Here is a 21,111-nt window from a genome sequence, read left to right on the forward strand (position 1 = left end):
TCTTGTCTTTTATACTTCCTTAGGGAGGAGGGCACAGATCTCATTTGTGAGTGTCTGTGTGTGTGTGTACTTGTGTGTGTATGCCTGTGTGCATGTGCACACGCCTGTATGCGTGTTTGCATGTGAGCGCCTGTGTGTGTGTGCACGTATGTGTGTGTGTGCATGCATGTGTGTGTTCACTGTGGGCAGGTGCATGGACCGGGTTTCAGGTCAGGACTTAACCCACCAGCTCAGACCCTCACGGGGTGGGAGGGTCTGCCAAGCGCCCTCTGGCCACGTTTCTTCCCCATAATTCACAGCAGACTCCTCTGTCCTCCCGGTCTGAGGCCTCCGCCTGTTTTCCAGGTTCTTCCAGGCAGGTGGGGACTCCTGGCCCCCTGGGGAGCTCAGTGTCCCCCTGGGAGAGGCGAGGGGCCTCAGGGGCTCAGGTGTCCCCCAGCCTGGGAAGTCGCTCAGCCAGGACACAGCGGGCCTGGGCGGGGCCTCAGCAGGATTCTCGGGACCCTCCCGGCCTCCTGATTCTCCAGCACCTGCCCGTCTCCAAGCACGCCGTCTGGGCTGCCTCTCTCCTCTCGCGTCCCTCCTCGCCCTGATGGCATCTCTGGGCGTGACCGTCCCGGCTGGGTGACGGGCTCTTCAGGGTCCTCACACCACTCCCGACCCCTCCTCCCCCCTTGTGGGTTTAACCTCCAGGGGACCTTTCTCTTGACACCCACACACCTCGTTTCTTCCTTCTGCATCTTTTTTGGAGGGATTTTGTGAAGAATACCTGACTTAGATCAATGACAAAAAGAACCCTGTTGCTGTGTTTATCTTCCCATCAAGGGGCTGAAACAATCTGAACAGGTTTTGTCCGAGCGCTTTCTGGCTGAGTTTGGGTTGGAGCTGGGAGCAGATGGGATTTTATGAGGGTTGTAAAAGTCCGGCTTTTAACGTGTCTCAAACAAATCGATGTGTAAAGGAGAAACATTAAAAGTACGGAAAACGTGGCCTGGGATGTGTTTGGAAGGTTCTGGAGCACAAGGGCACGGAACTGGGACACAGAGTGGCTTTAATGGCTCTCGAAATTTGCCGGAAACTTGTTCCAGAAAAGCAGAAAGAGGCTACAGAGTCTCCCTCAGGGGTTCGTGATCAAACTTCCCGGCTCCCGAGCAGGGACGGTTGTGCACGGGTTTTATAACAAGATTGCAGCATCATCCATGTATAATACACTCTTGTGGTTAATTCTGCCCGAGTTTTCAGTTAAACCCAAGCTGTCTTGTTGGTAGAAATGCAATTACATTAGAGAAAAACTGTTTATATGTCTTGAGATATTATGATGATGAAAAACAGCAACATAAACTCCCATTAAGGCAGAAGAAAGTTAATTGTGTTTCATGCTGCCTCCCTGGGCCAGTAAGCCGGCATAGACATGATTTAGTTCAGCAAAACAGGGCTCATCTTTTGCAGCACAGTACACATTTTCTCCCTTAATTACAAATAATTGTATAGCATAATTTATACTAATGCCTGACGCCGAAAAGTGCATGTTCAGGAATAAAGGGTTAGTTTGGGAGGTGGGAAAATTATAAACAGGTGTAATTGCAGTCTCCTGGGGGTTGCTAGCTTGTAACCTTGGAGACCAACGAGATTTAATCAGACTTATCAGCGGAAGTCAGCTGGGCAGCCTCCAGTTAAGAGAGTGTTCTAAGAACACAGATAACAGCGACAATTTGTCTAGTTGCTTAACCATCCATCAATCGTTCTCTTTTGGATAAGCAGACAAGAAAGATTAAACACATGAATTTTACTGTGTGGTGAAACACACACAGCAGCACTAGTCCACGTGTAATTGAGCGTTTAAATAAGCGATGCCGCCCCCAGCAGCACGGCTGCAAGTCTCTGTGGACGAGGCAGAGCTCGTGGGTCTTTGGTGGATGGTAGTTCTCTAAAGGGGAAAAGCAGGGTCCGTTGGACCGTAAGTACAATTCCATTTAGGTCTCTCTAAACAGAACACCTGATTTTATAATCACCTTCCAGAAAATTCACTTGTGAGCTGATTAATGGCGGTGGTGATAAAAGCAGAGCAGAGCAGCCCCATGGCTGAGGTTCTAATTTATCTGGAGTCGGCCCCTGCCGGCTGGTGAATCCGTAGCTGATCTCCCCAGGCCTTAGTTTCCTCGTCTTAAGAATGGGGAGAATATTGAGGACATTGCGGGTTGTCATGTGGATTAAGTGAGATTAACAAGAATAAAATGCACGCATGGTGCCTGGCTCGTGGACGGTGCACAATGGATGTTCATTGAATCAGAATTGGAAATGCACTCTCGTGGGCCCTGTGAGTCTCCTCCATAGTCTGCAAAATGACTGAAAATCTGGGGCAGTTGGGGATCTAATTCCCCACCATCAACCTTCTAGAAGGTTTCACTGTGGATGAAGGAGGCTGTAGGCCTGTGTGCCTGCATTCGCTCGTTCAGAAGGAACCACAAGCCGGGCTGTGGGAGCTCTCGGTTGGTGCTGGTTAGACAGTAGGTGGAGGGAGGGCTTGTTTCTTTGCCGTGAACAGGGACCATCCGCTGTGGGCCCTTCACAGACATTATTGGGGACCCCCGGCCACAGCCTGTCGGCCTCAGCCTGGATGCGGGCAGCCGTGAAGGCCCCCAACAGGCCTCGTTCGTGGGTTACCCACAGGCCAGCTCTGATCCCGCGGTGCATTTCAGAGCAGGAGCCAGGCCTCCTCTGGGAGGAGGCGTTGGGAGGGAAGCCCCGTGAGCTGCTCTGGGGGAGCTGGCCCCCTGAGCCCGGTGGAGGAGGGGCGGCCCTGGGCCTCGGAGCCGCCCGTGTGCGCCCGGGGAGGAAGGGGCTTTGATCAGGGTTGTTGGAGCCGGCGGCAGCCTGCGCGTCCTTGGTGAGATGCTCATTATTCATTCATTTGACAAACGTTTATTAAGTTGTTAGGTACCAGGCCTTAGCCAACAACAGGGTATAGGACATGATCCTCTTCTGGCTGCCAGATAAAATGTGGGGCACCCAGTTAAATTTGAACTTCAGATACACAATGAATCATTTTTTACTATAAATGCAATTATGTCCTATGCTAAATCTGGCAACCCTATCCTGCTCCCAAGGATTAGATCAGAATTTCTCAACCTCAGCACTATTGACATTTGGGGCCAGATGATTCTCTGTTTTGGGGCTGTCCTGTGCGTTTAAGGTTGTTTAACAGCATCCCGGCCTCTACCCACCAGATGCCAGTAGCAACATGCCCCAGCTGTAGAACCAACTACATCTCCAGATGTTGCCAGACATTCCCTAGGGGATACGGTCTTCTTGGCCAAGGACCAATGGGTTAAAGTCTAGGAGGTAAAGTAGATATAACAGGTGAACACGACAAAGAGTTTGTGGCAGCTGCTACTGGTTGCTCATCCAATATCTAGTCCCCCTCTTCCTTGCCAATAGAAATCTGCTTTTTTGGGCACATGTTGAACTTTCAAAAACTCTTGGAGACTCAAACTGCAATGAAGTGGCTACTGCAGCTCCCCAAGGGGAAAGCCTCTCCAAACACGGGGAACGGGAGGGCTCGTAGGGGAAGGAAACAAAATTAGAGTGTCAGCCGCAAGCTTGGTGGGCTCTGGTCAGGCAGGTGCTACCATCTTGCAGAAAAGAACTGTCTTGTGGTTTGGCCAGTCTCTATTCCTTATGCCCTGGTCTCAGAATTGTTGACTCACACGAGGAACTGAGAGGGAGTAGGTGAGTCTCTCGGGACCTGGGAACATGGAAGTAAGCTCAGAGCAGCACATTTTATCATTTCCCCAGCAGCCACTGCTCCTGCTGAAGGAAACGTGTCAACGCTGCCCTAAGCCCATCAGTGCAATCCCGGGACGAGCATGTGACAAGTTCTGGTCAAGAAGCTATAAAAAGAAGTCTCCTGGGGCTTCATGGAAAGACTTTGCTCTCCATTACATCAAGAAGTCCTCAGAATGTAGAGACCTTCTTTCTGCTTTAGATGCTGTCATCTGAGGTCATGATTTGGAGTTACGACAGCCATATTTTGATTATGGGCAGAGACTTTACCAACCTGTAGGCTGAGGAGAAAGAGTCTGAGCCACTAAACCAGCCCTGGGAACTCTTGCCAAGTAAACAGTAAATGTCCTCAGAGTGTTGCTACTTATGGCCAGAATTCCCAACAGAGCTGGGTTCAGGCCGTCAACAGTAAAGCAAGTACAACTGTGTTGGTTTCCTATGGAGGCTGCAACTAATTACCACAAATTTAGTGGCTTAAACAACACAGATTTACTCTCCAAATTTATTCTGGAGGTCAGTAGTCACAAATGAGTTTTACGGGGCTAAAATGAAGGTGTCTCGGGGCTGGTTCCTTCTGGAGGCTTCCGGGGAGAATCTGTTCCTTGTTTCTTCCAGCTTCTAGAGGCTGCACCAGTCTACAGTCATGTGTCACTTAACGACGGGGACACGTTCTGAGAACGTCGTCGTTAGGTGATTCCGTCGTCGTGCAAACATCACAGTGTGCTTACACAAACCTAGATGGTATAGCCTACTACACACCTGGGCTCTATGGTGCTCATCTATGGGACCATTGTTGTATATATGGCCTGTGGGTGACTGGATCGTTGTCGTGATGTGGCATGTAACTGTGATTTCTGCTTCTCTCACCACGTCGCCTTCTCCCTCTTGCGAGGACCCTGCGATTATGTTGAGTCCACCTGGATAATCCAGGATAATCTCCCCAGCTCAAGACGCTTAGTCTAGTCACATCTGCAGAGTCCCTTTTTACCCTGTGAGGTAACGTTGACTAGTTCTGGGGTTAGGACAGGGCATCTGCGGAGGGTCGGTATTCAGCCTACCCAGACAACGACACTGTGCCACCAGCCTACCGATAGTGTGAACCTTGCCAAGTCTCTTTCCTGTTGTCGATGCAAAATCACCAATAATGACTCTATAGATACGAGAGAGAAGGTGAAGAATTATAACCCAGGAAGGCCTTTTTATTTATTTATTTTTGTGTGAGGAAGATCAGCCCTGAGCTGACATCCATGCCAATCCTCCTCTTTTTGCTGAGGAAGACTGGCCCTGGGCTAACATCTGTGCCTATCTTCCTCCAGTTTATGTGGGACGCCACCACAGCATGGCTTGACGAGCGATGCGTCGGTGCGCACCCGGGTTCCGAACCTGGGCCGCCAGCAGCGGAGCGTGCACACTTAACCGCTAAGCCACGGGGCCGGCCCCAGGAAGGCCTTTTCCAGAAAGGAAGAAAGTGTTCAGGAGAAGTATGATTTTCAGTACAGTCTTATACCTTTTTAGAACAAAACGCATACATTCAACACGCCCAGGATACAGATTCATTGAAGTTTCAAAGAGGTATTCAGTTGCAAATTAGCAGGTCAACATGCCCCTGATGTCGGGAAAGGGACTGATATGGGGGGCGCTACCAACAGGGCAGAGGAGGGGAAGTATGCGTTCGTATCTTAAGAGAGTGCCTTCTTGGCCTCAGTGGTTAAGCAGATGTACGACGTATGTTTGAGGGGCCATAAGTCAGGCTTCTTTAGTTCAAGCCAAATCAGTTTTAACCAGAAGTTACCCCACATACTTCAATATGTGGAAATCTCTTGTCACTCTTCTCTGCCTCAGTCTCCCCACCTGTAATTAAATGTCCTCTTCCTTCATTAACCATTGCGAGGCAGGGGGTCTCTATAGCTCCCGCCTCTCCTCGGAGTTCCAGACCCCTGGACCTCATTAGATACAGTTAGTTAGTTAGATGACATTTTCCCAAGATGGCCCAAAGGTAGCCCAAACTCGGCACGGCTAAGACTCAGCCTGATCTCCGCCCCCGTCTGGTTCCTGCCCCTCTCCTGTTTGTCTTCTCGGAGAGCGGCACCTTCATCCACCTGTTTGCCTAAATCAGAAATGTTCTCTTCCTCATTTCCACCATGTAATCCGTTACACATGCCTGTTGATTGCACTTTCTGTGGGTAGTGTTTTCTGACACCAGCAACCATTCTCCCACCGGGTGTCCGACAGTTCAGTGTGCTTCTGGTACTAACCACCCAGAGTGGGCGCAGACCCTACGGCTAAGGGCTCAGTCCCACGAGACTGTACCCACTTCAGATGCTGGAGCCACCCGTCCTTCTGAACGAATGGCTATAAATCGGGGTTCCCACGACCCCCTCCTCAGGTCTGGTTATTTGCTAGAACAGCTCACAGCACTCAGGAAACAGTTTACTTCCTAGATTACTGGTTTATGATGAAGGGTGCAACTCAGGAACAGCCAAATGGAAGAGACTCGGAGGGCAGGGTATGGCGGGGGGGGGCTTCCATGCCCTCTCCACACACCACCTTCCCCACACACCACCCTCCCAGCACACCCACGTGTTCATCAATGGGAAACTGAACAGCTTTGTTCAAGAGTGTTTATAACCTGATTTCCAGGCCTGCTTCCCTCCCCAGAGGTCAGAGGGCAGGGCTGCGAGTTCGTGGTGACCAGACCCCATCCTGAGGCTGTCTAGGGGCCCCACCTGAAGTCACCTCGTTAGCATAAACTCTGGTGTGCTCAAAGGGGCTTCTTATGAATAACAAAGACACTCCCATCACTCAGCAAACTCCAAGAGTTTTAGGAGCTCTGTGCCTGGAGGCCGGGACAAGGACCAAATATATTTTTTATTATATGACAGTGTGTATCTCCCACACTAGTCCCTCCATCTTTGCCACCCCCTCCCCTGTCCAGGCCTGCACCACCTCTCACCTGGGCCTCTGCAACAACCTCCTGATTGGGCTCCAGGCGTCCCCGCTGACAGCGCTCAAGTCCACCCTCTACAGCAGCAGCCGGCGCGCTTCTCAGCTTGCAAATCTGATCAGCTCTGCTCCCGTTCTTCTCAGTAATCGATGCCCTACGAAAATAGTTTCATACCGAACCTCTCCATCTCAAGTTCGTGTGCCCGATGCACAGCAAGCCAAACACTGAGACATCGGTGCTGGGAGATGGAGAAAGATTTATTTGAATTGGCCAAAACAAGTAGGTGGGAGCCTGGGTTGCCTCAGATCCACCTCCCCAAGAACAGAAAGTGGGGAGTTTTATAGAGCTAAGGGGCTTGGCAGGAGGGACTTCAGGGAAACAAAAGGGTCACTCCTGATAAGCCCCTGGGCAATCTGAGTTTTGGGCTTCAAGGGCTGCTGAGGGCTGGCCATCGGTGATTGCAACCTCCCCGAAGGCATTCTCTTTCTCCTGCAAAACAAGCTCACAGATCCTCTGGAAAACAAGCTCACAAATCCTTGAGACCCCTGAGTCACCCCTCAAGTTAAACAGGAAAAACAGCAAATTGGTTTAATATCTACAGTACCCCTCAGGTACCCGGCTTCAATTTCCTGGACAGCAACCAGCCCCGCCCAGAGGACATCTCCAGGCCGGCCCTTCCAGACTCCTGGTTATCACAGTCAGGGCCTCAGGGCCTTTCTGGACTGAATCTCACAGGACTGGGGTCTGACCTTGGGGGTGAGGGAGGAGGAGAGCCCTCAGCTGGTGTGGGGAGAAAGCTGTCCTTTGTGGGAATGGGAAGATTATGACCAATCCTATTCCTAATCCCATGTACCTAAAAGATACTCTTTTCTAGACTTGATAAAGTGGAAGTTGAAAGTCCTGATCTCAGGGGCAAAGCAGAAACCAGACCAAGAACCTCCTTAGAAGGGAAATCAGAGGGGCCCTGGCTAGTAATTTACACATCAACCCCTGAGAGTCATTGGCTGGAAGGTGGTGTTGCTAGTTGGCGGGGTTTTTAATTCTCTGCGATTTCCAGCCTGCTCTGTGTGTGTGTGTGTGTGCTTGTGTGCACAGAATGACCTTCTGTTGTTCTGGAAAAAGCCCCCAAGCAAAGAGACTCAGACATCTGCAGTTGTAAGTGGGGCTGAGCACGGTAAAGGGCTGAGGGATTTGAGTAGGGACAGAGTCAGCTGCAATAGAGAGATGCTGCTAAGTGTCCCTCATGCGATAACACAGACATTTGTTCTGCAGCAATGAGACCAGTGCTGAGAAAGTTAGTCTTTTTTAATTCTCCTTTCCCTTAAGAAGAAAAGTCTCCATGTCATGCCAATGTCTTTAACACTTCTCTAACACTTGATCATCTCTCTCTCTCTCTTTTTTTTTTCTCGCTGAGGAAGATTCGCTCTGACCTAACATCTGTGCCAATCTTCTTCTATTTTGTATGTGGGATGCCGCCACAGCATGGCTGACGAATGACGTAGGTCTGCACCTGGCATCTGAACCTGTGAACCTGGGCGGCTGAAACAGAGTGCACCAAACTTAACCACTAGGCAACGGCGCTAACCCTCTTCTCTCTTTTTAACAGAAAAAGCAGACCTCAGGCTCCGAGCCTCGGGTAGAAAATAGCACCTAGGTTGGAATTTCTACCGTTATTTTCTTTTTCAGTTTATTTTCCCAATTAAGTTGAGGATATAAGGTTTGCTGTTGAAATACATTTACATAATTAGACATCTGATTTAAAAGAAAGCGAATTCCTCACAGGCTGTGCTGCATCAGACAGGTGACGGGGTGGCCGGAGCACAGGGATGCTGGCCCGAGGGATAAAGTCCACACCCGCAGGGGGTGTCTCAGGCTCTACCTCCTGGTTTCCGCCACCTCTCTGTATCCCATTCTCATTTCCCACCGATGGCTCTGCCCACGGGAGCCCCCTTCTCGCCCCCACCAGGTTCGTCCTTGTCTCTGTTGCTATCCCGGCTGGTCCTCCCACTGCACCACCTTCCTGCTCCTTCTTTCCAATGTCGGCTCCACACGCCCTCCCCCAGCCCCTCCCCAGACCCCCGATTCCCCCCGGTTGGAGCTGAGTGCTTGCTGCTGGGGCCACCCCTCCCCCAGGATTGTTGCATCTGCTGCACGTGGCTGCTGACAGCCGGGTCCCCACCAGCCCCGGCGCTTCGTGAGAACAGGGTCCTGCTCCTCCCTGGAGCCCAGTTATGGAGGCTGTGAAGGGAACAGAGTCGAGAGTGGGCGGGAGGGAGGTGCGTGAGGACCTCATCCACTCCCTTTGTCCTCTCAGCAGAGAAGCGAGTCCCAGCAGGTGCCCCCTCCCAGGGCCCCGCCGGGTCCCGGCAGGTGCGGGCGGCTCCCGAGCTGGGCATGCGGGAGGGGGGAGCCCTGGAGGGGCCGGGGGCAGAGTTTGCAGAGTCGGCTGGGATTCAGACCTTCATGGTGAGAGCTGAGGTCTGCATGCACCTCAGGGGCCGTGTGTGCACGCGTGTGAATGAGAGTGAGTGTGTAATGTGTGTGTGACCAAGAGTGAGTGTGTATGTGTAATGTGTGAGTGTGTGTACATATGTCACTGTGTAAATGAGAGTGAGTGTGTAGTGTATGTGTGAATGAGAGTGTGTACACGTGTGAGTGTGTGACTGAGAGTGTGTACCTGTGTGTGTATGAGAGTGAGTGTGTAGTGTATGTGTGAATGAGCGTGTACACATGTGAGTGTGTGACTGAGAGTGTGTACCTGTGTGTGCAATGTGTGTGACTGAGAGTGAGTGTGAATGAGTGAGTGTGCACATGTGTGAGTGTGTGTGTGAGAGCGTCTGGAGGAGATGGCGGTGGGGAGATGGGGGCAGAGAGAGGAGGTGACCTCAGAGGAGAGCCGGTGTCCGGGGGACAGAGCCGGCCTGGAGCCGTGGCCTGGGGTGTGACGAGGGCAGGAGGGGAGCAGAGGGGTGAGGACTCCCAGGTTCTGGTCTCACTTTGTCAATAAAAATTAGAGCAGCTGAAATTCACGGAGCGCACGGGCGTCAGACACGGTCTGAGCACTTTTCATGCATTTTGTGCATTTTTATTTAACAAATACGTTGTGCTTGCTGTGTGGAGGCATTTTCCGATTGTTTAGAAAACAAAAACAAGTAAACGAACATTTTCAACCATTTAGTCGTTAGACCGTTTGATCCACACGAGGACCCCGTGCGGAGGCGCCGCCATCGTCTCTGTCTGCAGACGGGCATTGGTGACCCGTGCAGGGTCTCGGGGGACACTGGAAGGGCGGGTGGGGTGACCGGCCCTCTGGCTCCAGAGTCAGGCTCCTCCCCCGGGGGATGCCTGGGTTTCATCTTGCTCATAAAAGCCGTGGGTCCATTGTGCTCATTATCATTCTACAGCCGGAAAACCCGAGGCTCACGGGGATCAGCAATTTCTCGGCTTGAAAGCGGCCGAGCAGGACCCCGCCCAGGCCGCTGGCTCAGGCCCAGCTGTACCCACCGGGCCACGGGTCCTGCGGTGATGAGCCCTTTGAAGAAAGGTGAGTCACTTACCTTGGCCGTGCCTCAGTTTCCTCATTGGCAAGTTGGGCTCTAGTAATCCTGCCCTTCTGACTCACAGGGAGTGGTGAGAGAAGGATCAGGGCCAAGGCTTCCGGAAACTTCCATTAGGAAGGCGCCCCCGCCTGGGAGGACGCTGGTCTCGGCCGGCTCTGCCCCCAGCACCTGAGCGCCTGTGGCCCTTCCCGGCCCCTCGTCGGCCTGCAGTTTCCTCCCCTGGAGGGTGGCGGCCTGGCTGAGAGCTCAGGTTCATCGAGCTCCACAGTGTCCCTGACCGCCCGGCTCTGTCCTGACGGACAGCGGAGCTGCCTGTGGTGACCGTCCAGGAGCCGGGTCCCTGGAGACGGCAGACCCGCCATCTGAGCCTCGTCCAGGAGAGTGCGCTCGGGGGGAGCTCTGCGCCGGCTTCTGTGTGATCCCCGCGGCCAGAGCCCTCGGAGAGACGCTCTGAGCTGAGGAGACGGGACACAAGGGGAGCTCGGGCCTCAGAGGCTCCTCCTGGGGGGACGCTGACACGGAGTCCAGCCCGGGGCGCAGCCCAGCTTCTGTCGGTCTCCCCGCCCCAAGGATCCCTTTGAGGCTGCACTCCCAGAGACCGCATCATTCACTCATTCACTCATTCATTCAATCCATAGCTCTTCACAGAGCAGCTCCCATGTCAGGCCCTGTTCAGGCCCCAGGGACACAGCTGTGACAAAACAGACCACGGCTCTGTTCTCACGGAGCTGACCTTCCAGTGGAGCAGGGAGGGGGCAGTGAGCACTGAGGTACACGCCCCACATGAGTGCAACCATATATACATACATACGTGTGTGTGCACATCCGTGTAAATGTGTGTATGTACACACACATACACACACACGTACATACACCTATATAAGTGTGTGTTGTTCTGGATAGTAATAGAAGCTATAAAAATCAAGTCATCAAGCAGGGTATTGGGATAGAGAGTTCTGGGGGGCCACTTTAGGTTGGGGGGCCTGGAAGTCCTCTCTGAGGTGTGCCAATTCAACAGAAGCCTGAATGAATTAAGGGAGTCTTCCAGGTGCATATCTGGGGGAAGAATGTTCCAGACAGAGGAAACAGCATGTGCAAAGTCCCTGTGGTGGGAGCATGCCTGGCATGTTCTAGAAAGAACAAGAATACCAGTGTGACCACCACAGTGGAGTGAGCAAGGAGGAGAGCAGTCAGAGTTAGGTGCCTGTCATGACACCAGAGTGACCAACCACCCCAGTTTGCCTGGATGAGGGGTTTTCCGGGACACGGGAAAACTGCTAAACTGGGAAAGCCCCAGGCAGACCTGGACGAGTTGTTCACCCTGCACGGTACAGAAATTTGGCTCATATTCTGATGAAATCGGACATGATTGAAGGGTCTTGGACAGAGGATTTGATAACAGATCCCTCCGCTGTGTGTGGAGGAGAAACTGTGCGGAGGGTGAGAGTGGAGGCCGGGGACCAGTGAGGAGGCGCCTGCAACAGTGCAGTGAGAGATGACAATGTTTGGACCGTGGTGTCTGTGAGGGATGAGGCTGAAGCCCTGGAAGGTTGGAGCTGCTGTTTACCATGATAGGGAGACCACGGGAGGGCGGGCTCTGGGGGGAGATGGAGATTTCAGAAACCTGCAGTGGTGTTTCGTGGTCCTGATGCTGAGGGCTGGCCCCACCCTTGGTGCCCACAGCCTCTTTCCATCTGCACGGCTGGCCCTGGCGTGTCCACTCTGGCTTTACAACATGGCTGTCACGCCCCTTCCTGAAGTCTCATCTCTAAGGTTGCCCAGGACGGTTTACAGTTTCTCTTCGGAAGGCCCAGCCTGGACTGTGTCCTGGAGGGTTGAGGTTCACTCCTGACAAGGATGAGCAACTCTCACAGTTAACAAGGGGATGAATTGTCGAAACTCTCGTTGGTGGCCCCGAGTCCCCTGGGCCCATTGTGGAGATTTATCATGGCAGCCACCTGTCCAGATGTGGCTGTCGGAATGTGCCACATCTGTTAGAGGGATATGTGCTGGAAGGAAATTCCTGCATCTTCAAATGCTATCACCTGAGAAAGAGGGAGGGGCTTTGATGGAGACGCAGTTTATTACAAGAAAATGTCTTAATATCCATCGCTATTGGCATCAAAATATTGCCGAGCAGTTTAAGTGACAATGATGTGTTTCTTTAAAAACAAAAACAAGAAAACACATCTACCTAGCTTCTAAAACAGAAACAAAACAGAGATGCCCGGCTTCTTATTATTCATTCATTTGTGCAATGAAATTTACAGATCACCTACTAAGTGCAGGGCCCTGGGCTAAGGAGGAGAGAGATGAAACAGGTCTGTTCTCAGCGGGCGCATGGCTGGTGGGGGACGTGAACAGGGACATAAACAGCCCCACACAGGTGCGCTGAGTCAGTGCAGTGAGAAACGTCCTGAGGCTCAGAGAAAGGAGGGAGTGCTGGGTGCTGGCGGGTCTGAGAAGGCTTTTGCAAAGGGATGGTGTGTCTGTTAGCTTGCTTTTGGCTGCAAGTAGGAGAGACCCCTAATGAACCTGACTCGCATGGTGAGGGAATGTGTTGTCTCCCATGACCAAGACCAGCCATGGGGTGGACTTCAGGGCAGGTTGATTCAGCAGCTGTCCAATGTCCCCAGGGATCCAGCATGGTTTGGCCTCCCTCCAATCTACAGGGGACCCAGGCCGGGCTCTCGGGAGGCTCTTTCGGCTCAGGTTTTGAGGCAGCCCTGGAAATGTCCCGTGAGGAAGAAAGACGTGCACGTGCTCCTTGCAGCACCCCAGTCTCTTCAGGCTCTCACAGCCTGGGCTTGCTCTGGGCTGAAGAGCGTCTCCTGTTGTGAATTCCCTCTCAGAATCTCCTTCCAAATGTCCCTCTTCTCTCATGTGGGGGTCGTGGTTGCTGGCTTGTGGGATGTGTCCGGTACTCTCTTTAGAGTAAGTGGGTTCTAGCTTTGGGACTTCAGCCAAAATTCCAAGTCCCCCTGAAAAGTCCGTTTCACTGTCCCGTTGCACTGGGTTCACTGTCTCAGAAGAGTAGGACTCTCCTGGAAAGAGGCGTCGGGAGCATGACTGGTGTCCGGGGGCGTCGCCGAGGCCCCTCTTCCACCAGCGAGGGCACATCAGCGCGCGGTCAGCGGTCAGCGGGGCGGCCTGGACTCCGGGTCGCGGGCCCTGCAGCCATGAGCCCCAGGGGTGTCGCCCCCGCCCGGCCCGCCTCTGCTCCTCTGTGACCTGCGGCTCCTGTGGGGCCCTGTGACCACGTCCAGCGAGGACTGAGTGAGTCAGCGCAGCGGAGCCCTCAGAGCCCCGGCCCCGCGCGGGAAGAGCCGTGGGGGCGTCAGCCCTGTCGTCAGCGGGTCCCCAGTCGGGGTCACAGTGAACCGGGTCGGGAGGCCGCCCCGGATCAGGGCTTGGGGTTCAGGAGGAGGGACTGCTGTAGGAACTGTGTGAGACCCAGCCTGTAATTGGCAGCTTTGCTTCCAGCAGCTCTGGAGAGACAAGCCGTGAAGGGCTGATGGTCCCTGAACCTGGAGCAGAGAGGCCGGGAGGATGGGCGGCCTCGCTCCGGGGATGCGCCCGCCGCCCGCGACTGTCGGGAGGCCCCGCCAGACGCACCTCCCCAAGCCCCGGGCTTCGGGCCCCGGGCCGCTGCTCTTTCTCCTCCTGCTGCTTAATTTTTTTAAAAAAATTATATCCCAAAGCCTCCATCACTACAGCTTCCCTGACACGCTGCTGTGGGCTGAGTTTAAGAAAGAGCGTTGACATTTCCAGGGTCTTTCTGCTCTGGGTATCCCTCTTTTATCATGAGACCAGGAAGAAACATACGCTCCTACTCAGCGCTGGAAAACGCATCCTTGCCCATTCTGGAATCTCTCCTTCTTCTCTCCCTTTCTTGCTAAGTGTCTGGATCGGTGCTTCTCTTCCCCTTTCAGGGCTGGCAGATGCTTCGGTACCTGCGGGCTGTAAAGCAGACTTTATGGCTGCTCATTGCATTAAAGACACACGCCACTCCCCCCCAACCTGGGCCACCGTGACTTGCCGTTTGTCCCACTAGTGTTGCTGGGCACCTTCTGGGTGCTGGGGATGCAGTGGTGACCAGTACTGTCAGCGTCCCTGTCCTCCTGGAATTTACATTTGAGTCGGGGGAGATAGAGAATAAATGCGTAAATGAAATAAACGCAGGGTCGTGTCAGACCGTGATGACTCCTGTGAAGGAAAGAAGTGACATGACTCATGGGAGGGGGTGGCTGATTTGGACTGGGCAGTCGAGAGCCCTTTGAGGAGGGGCCACTTGATCTGTCTTCTCTGAAGAGAAGGAGTTGGCTGAGGGCGGGCGTATGTAGGCAAGGCCCCTCCTAGTGGAGGGACCTGAGGTGGGATGAGCTTGAGGGACATAGGACTAGCAGTGATGGGGAGGGTAACTGGTGTGAGGGGAGTATGGGAAGAGATGGGATCTGAGAGGAGGGAGGGCCTGACCCATCGGTCCCCATGAGGGGGCACTGGAGGGTTTTGCACAGAGAGGTGCTGTGATCTGATTCAGGTGTTGGAAGGGTCTCTCTCACTGACCCATGTGGGGGAGGGCTTGTTCATGAGCAGGAGGGGAGGCAGGAAGGCCAGGACGAGGCCTGGCAGCTCCCGGATCAGCTCATGCTGGAAAGGTGAATGAGAAAGCATGTGCTCTGCCAACTGCAGAGTGCTGCCCACCTGAGGGACGATAGGCTAGGACCTGCCGTGGGCTCAGTGACATGTGAGGGTATTGAAGGTGGTGATGATGAGGGGGATGACCTTAGAGCATCCTTCTCAGCCTGCGTTTCCGCAGGGACAGGTCTAACTCAGGAGACAGGATTGATCCCGGCACAAAAACACAGGGAACTGATAAGGCCAGGAATGAAGGTCAGCGTGTCATCAATGTAATCTGGATGATGGTGATGATGATGATGGTGATGATGGTGATGATGATGATGATGGTGATGATGGTGATGGTAATGATGGTGATGATGGTGATGAAGATGATGACGATGACAATGATGACGATGATGATGATGACGATGATGATGGTGATGGTGATGGTGATGATGATGGTGGTGACGATGGTGATGACGATGAGGACGATGATGGTGATGATGATGATGGTGGTGATGATGGTGGTGATGATGGTGATGACGATGATGGTGATGATGATGATGATGATGGTGGTGGTGATGATGATAATGATGATGATGGTGATGATGATGGTGGTGGTGGTGATGATGATGATGGTGATGGTGATGATGATGATGTTGATGGTGATGATGACGATGATGATGGTGATGGTCGTGGTGATGATGATGATGATGATCTGGAACATTTTAAACCCTTGCGTCTTATGGGCAGACACTGCAGAGCACTTTACTGATACTTTCTGCTTTAACCTGTCCAATGAGCCTATGCAACAGAGACTATCATTATCCTTGTTTCTCACTGGAGGAAACTGAGGCACAGAGAGGGTACATAACTTGCCCAAGATCACACAGCTAATAAGTGGTGGGATTTGAACTCAGAGAATCTGCCTCCAGAGGCTGTGCTCTCAGAAAGCTGACTCTTCTGATGGCCCGTCTACCTGCCCAGAAACCAATCAGGAATAGTTTCCCTCGATGACCTTCTTAGTGGAAATTTCTTGGCATTCCAACATCTGGCTTCCAAAAAGGCAAAATGAAAACACTTCACCTGGTGTCTCCTCTTTTCCAGACTCCGTCCTCCCTCTGTGACCTCCTGCTCTCTGCTCCAGACTCTAATGCACTGCCCCTGCTAAGAACAGGGAAATCCTGATTCCCAGGTGCCCTCGGAGCAGGATGGAGAGTCGTCAGGTGGGGGTCAGGTCCTTCCCCTCCACGTGAGAATAACCAGTGTCTGTGGCTTTACGACCTGGGATGGGCTGTGCTCAAGGTCATGTTACATGTTGGGATCCACCTGCAGCAGGGAAAGTGAGGGGCTTTGAGCCATGATTCAGGGACTGAGCGATGTCTCCTCTCTCACGTGAGACCATAAAACCAGAGGTCACAGCGAAGATGGCCATTCCCGGGGGCCAGAGAGCAGCTGAACATGACCCAGACATTCTGTGCCCTGGAGACGGGTCTGCCCCACTGATGGGCTGGAACAGCCGTCTAAGGCTTGTCCCCGACTTGCTCACCAGAAATGCACCCGGGGACATGAGGAGCTTGGCAGTGATTCAGTTCTCGGGTAATAAAGATGGAAACATGATTTCCAGGGGCCAGGCAGTTAAATATTCTCGCCAGTAGAATTCTGCATGTTGGTGCACTTTGCTGAGCAGAATCCTGCCATTTGGACAGTGCAGGCTGGTGGTGCGGTGTCTACACAACACGGCACACCTTGCTGACCACACGGAGCCCGGCAGTGGCTCCCCAAGACTGAGCCTGCAGGAGAGCCGGGTCCTCCTTGAAGTTCTGGGGAATGTGTACCTGCGGGGCCTCCTCCTGCTCCATTCCCGATGTCACACATCCTGTGGCAGACCCTCAGAGGCCCGGGCCCTGGGCTGAGACTTTCTTGTCCTTGGGGACTATCAACACGTGATGACCCGAGGGTCGTTGGACACAGGGGCAGGGTGGGCTGTGGGGAGTTTCCTTGGTCTGGGGCATCTCCTTGGGGGCTGGGAAGGGCTCATCTGAGGGGCACGGGGGCCCTGGAGCCATGAGTGCCTCTCTCCGGCCGCAGCCGACACTGGTCTCCCTGGGAATCTGGAAGTTTCCTTGTAAAGGCCACAGTGGCTCCTCCAGCCCCACCCCCTTTCTTAGGGCCTGGTGGGCTCTGGTCTCCCAGGAAGGGGGTGTTCTCCTTTGCTCAGGATCATCGGATCATGTTGGGCAAGGGCATGTTGGAGCCACTGCTGCTGCTGGGAAGTTCCAGATGGGTAGAAAAGCGTGCTGGGCGGTGGGTAGCCTCAGGGTGGACATGAGGAGCAGCACCTCCCAGAGTCTCCTGCGGCTCAGGTTCTGGGTGCAAACCTGACTCTGCCGGGTGGATCCACTTGTCTGGATCCAGGAGGCAGAGGTGAGGCCGGGGCCTCCACTGAGGTTTAACTCACTCGGACCTGTGTAGTGGTGCCCCCCAGAGCGAGGGGGGCACGTCAAGGCTGAGGGTGTTGGTTTGAGCCTTTGTGGGGACACAGAGGTGAATGGGGCAGAAGATGCAGCTGGGACAGGCAGTACCCACTGGACACGGGGAGCCTGAACTGGAGGCCCTCAGTGTCGGGGAGGTCCCATGGGTGTCTCCAACTCATTATTTCTTTGTTCATTTGCTTTTGAGGAAGAGGGTATTGGACAGCCCCCCCACCCCCCAATAAAATTTTAGCTCCAGGAGGGAAGGGATTTTGTTTGCCTGGCTCAGTATGCATTGAAATATTAAATTAATGAATGAGGGCAGCAACCCTATCTGTCCCTTTCAACCTAGCACCTGGCATGTAGTAGGACTCAATAAATATTTATTGAATAAATGAATGAAGTCTCTCAATTTCCCTTCCCCTCACACGTGTCTCCTGTATTGTCTTCGGGACCCCTATCCCCCATCTCATTCCGACGTCCCTGTTTCCTGGCTTTTTCAGTGGATTTGGCCCCCACCCGCCCCCCATGCACTCCCCCAGTGCCCTGATTTAATGGCCTCCCTCCTGCCTGGGTGACGGACGTCTCTCAGCCTTGGGAGCCGAGGCTTCGCACTCCAGGCAGCCCAGAGCAACCCCGCAAGGCCGACAGGGCGGACTCTCCTCCTCCATCAGCTCCCTCTCCGCTGAGGTCGGGGTTGCAGAACCTCTTCTGACTGGCCCGCTGCCTGTGGGTCGTGCTCCTGCAAACCAGTTCCCACAGATAGACCCAGTTCCCAGAGTCTAGGAGTCAGTCGCCTCCTACTAGCACCAGCACTAAAAACAGTGTTATTCCCCCAAACTCCTGCACCTGTGGAGAGAGAACACAGACAGCCTATTTTTAGCAGATGACAGACTACACACACGGGGCTATAATTAGCATCTCATTCAAAGGGTGGAGTTTCCAACCCAAGGCAGAGTGATGGCCCTGGGGGTCCCCTCACCTCAGCACCTGTCTGGTGTCTGGTGTCTGGTGTGGGAAGGAGCCAGCTGCACGAGGGAAGTCCCTGGGCTTCCCTGGGAGTCCCAGGAAGGGGGCGCAGGCCTTTGTGGGTATTGTCCCTATCATTGCTCACTGCCTCTCACCCCTGGTCTGTCTGTCTGTCTGCAGAACCTTCGATCCTGCCCAGAGGTAAGTGCTGTCCTACAGGGACGACCTGGCAAGGCCAGTGTGACAAAGATGTCCTGTCACGTTGGTTTTGGGCCGGTGGGTCAACTGTCCCCCACTCACGGCTGCCCTGTGGGAGGACAGGGCAGGGGTTGCTGAGCTGCGCCACAGACTGCAGGTGCCCCCCAGAGTCCCCCTCCACGTCTCTCATAGACGCAGGGAACATGGCCACTGAGAAGAAAGACTACATTTCCCAGGCTCCCTTGTGACCAAAACACAGCCAATGGGGGTGTGAGCACCGTCTCTCTCTTTCCATTGGCTGGGAGAGAACTGGGGAGGGATGTCTGAAGGCAACAGCCCCAAAAATGACACTAACAAGAGAGAAGGAGGTGGAGCCTCAGTTTCCTCATCTGTAAAATGGGAGAGTAGTTATACCTATGTTCTCTGGTTTCTGTAATTAGGATTCTTCCATCTGCTAAGTGAGGGGAAATTCAACCTCAACCGTCCAAGGCAAAGGAGGATTTATTGGCTCAGGGAACTAGAAGAAAAAAGGTTTGTGGAAGAGGCTGACTCAGACAGGACTGTCCTGGGCCCCGGGGGGAGAGGAATGTTTTACCTGCGCCTGTTGTTTTCACGGCAAGTTTGTTAAGGTCATGAACAACTCTGGCTTGAAAGGACCACAGGATCTCACCGTAACCCAGGTGTCGGCTGGTCGATGTCCCCAAATCCCGCATCTACGGGGAGTCTAAAGCCGACCTCAAGGTTTCTGCCATTCACCGAGCTGGCGTCTCTCCTGCTCCCCCCGCTCTCATTTCCCACCTCTGCTGAGCACTTCCCCCCCACTCGCGTCTCCTCCGGGCTCTTCTCGCTTCTGCAGGCCTCCATCACCCACCCACCAAATGGGCTCCTTCCATTCGTTCCTCGCTCCCCAAATTCAGCATCCCCGTGGCAGCTGTGACGGGCACATTTCACTGGTGACTCTGGAGCAGCACAGGGGGAGCTGATTTTATTGATGTCCTGGTCCCTCTGCATTTCTGCCATCTCCGGCATCAGGAGGCGCTGCTCGGCGAGTCCTCCCCCTTCGGCTTCCTCGGTCCAGATCTCACCTCCGTTTCCCCGCTCCTGTCTGAGTGGCTATTTCTTTGTGCTCTTTTTTCAATTTGGGGCCCACATTTTCCAAGCCCAAGTGGTGTCCCAGTATAATTTCCCGGCATTATAAAAGTTCCTCTCCTTAGCAACTCTCATCCCAGCCGGCACAAGGTGGGTTTTCTCCCCATCTACACTTGTGAGGATTATTGCCACCCCTTCCTGACTGTCTTCTCTACACCAGGCGTGGGGCCTGCACCTTTCCTGAATTATCTCATTGCTTTGCACAGGGGCTGCGTGAGGTGGGGCCCGTTTTCCCGTTTTACAGACAAGGAAGTCGAGGAGGGGTCAGGAGAAGGGACTTGAAGGTAAGTGGAGATATTTGGGTTCCTCTGGTGCTGTTTCCCCCCAGAGCCCAAGCCCCTAATCATTGCTCACTGTTCACTCAATTTCAGTCATTCACAGGCCACCGTCTCTGCTTTCCCACACGCACACCGTGGGGATGATCCTTTCCCCAAGGGTGGACAAACGCTTCCTGTGAATGGTGAGAGTAAGTCTTTCAGGCTGCGTGGGGCACATGATTTCTGTCGTGGCTGCTCCACTCTGCCGGTGCAAAAACAGCTCAGCCAGAGACAAAAGATCACCGACTCCGCGTGGCGGTGTGCCAGGGAATTGGGTTTACAGAAACAGGTAGTTAGCCTGTGGGCCGTGGTTTGCTGACCCCGATTCACTCAACATTTTTCTTTATATAATCCCATTTTTGTTTCCACTAAAAAAATTTTATTTGAAAGGAAAATTACATCAGTGGAGTAGATGGAAAACCAGCACGTCGTGCTGGAAAAGGATGGTAACCATAGAAATAAAAACAATAAACCTAGACCGAGGGGCTGCATTCTGCACCGAGCCTGGGGCCTGTTCTTTCTTTATTTCAAAAGATGAAAAGCAAGGCTTAGAGAGATGCTATAGGCATAGTAGCACCAAATCAAGATGTCTTTGAGGTAATTGGAAGACACGAAGGAGAATCCATCTAGGAGGCGACATTACTTAATGGCACGCCCATCTGTCTTGTGAAATGATCTCATGCGCTGGGGTTCGTGAAGCTCCAAAGTAGGAGGAGGGAGCTGGGAGGGGGTTGGGAAAGCACTGCCCTCACGGTGGAGCGGGGTGGTGGGGGTCCCTGTGCCGGCAGTGGGGGGATGCAGGACTCACATGTGTAGGATGTGGATGGGGCCTTGCCTCCCTGAGAGCTTTGTGGGGCCACTGTGGTCCCCGCCAGGGCCAGGACCTGCAGGTGGGTATCAGCTACGGCTCCAAGGGCAGGCTAAAGGTGGCTTTTCTATTTGTGTCGGAGAAACTCCCACAACACCAGGAGATGAATAACCCCGATTTCCCTTTATCACGGTTCCTTTTTTCCTCATCCCCACTTCTTTATCTTTCCTGCTGTTGCTCACCCTCTCCGTATCTACATATTTACACGCACCTACACACATTTCTGTTT

General features: G+C 53.4%; 1 long non-coding RNA gene across 2 annotated transcripts; it reads left to right on the forward strand.

Moving 5' to 3' along the window:
• Positions 1 to 1,844: 1,844 nt before the first annotated feature.
• LOC131418109 (uncharacterized) lies at positions 1,845 to 20,519 on the forward strand. 2 transcript variants are annotated; one of them, XR_009222855.1, is made up of 3 exons: positions 1,845 to 1,957; positions 18,989 to 19,289; positions 19,904 to 20,519. It is a non-coding gene; the product is annotated as an uncharacterized LOC131418109 (long non-coding RNA). The 2 variants fall into 2 exon arrangements; XR_009222856.1 differs by lacking the exon at positions 1,845 to 1,957 and adding an exon at positions 10,148 to 10,271.
• The last annotated feature ends 592 nt before the right edge of the window (positions 20,520 to 21,111 follow it).

The sequence above is a fragment of the Diceros bicornis genome, chromosome 19 (genome assembly GCF_020826845.1).
Source record: "Diceros bicornis minor isolate mBicDic1 chromosome 19, mDicBic1.mat.cur, whole genome shotgun sequence".
NCBI classification, from domain to species: domain Eukaryota; kingdom Metazoa; phylum Chordata; class Mammalia; order Perissodactyla; family Rhinocerotidae; genus Diceros; species Diceros bicornis.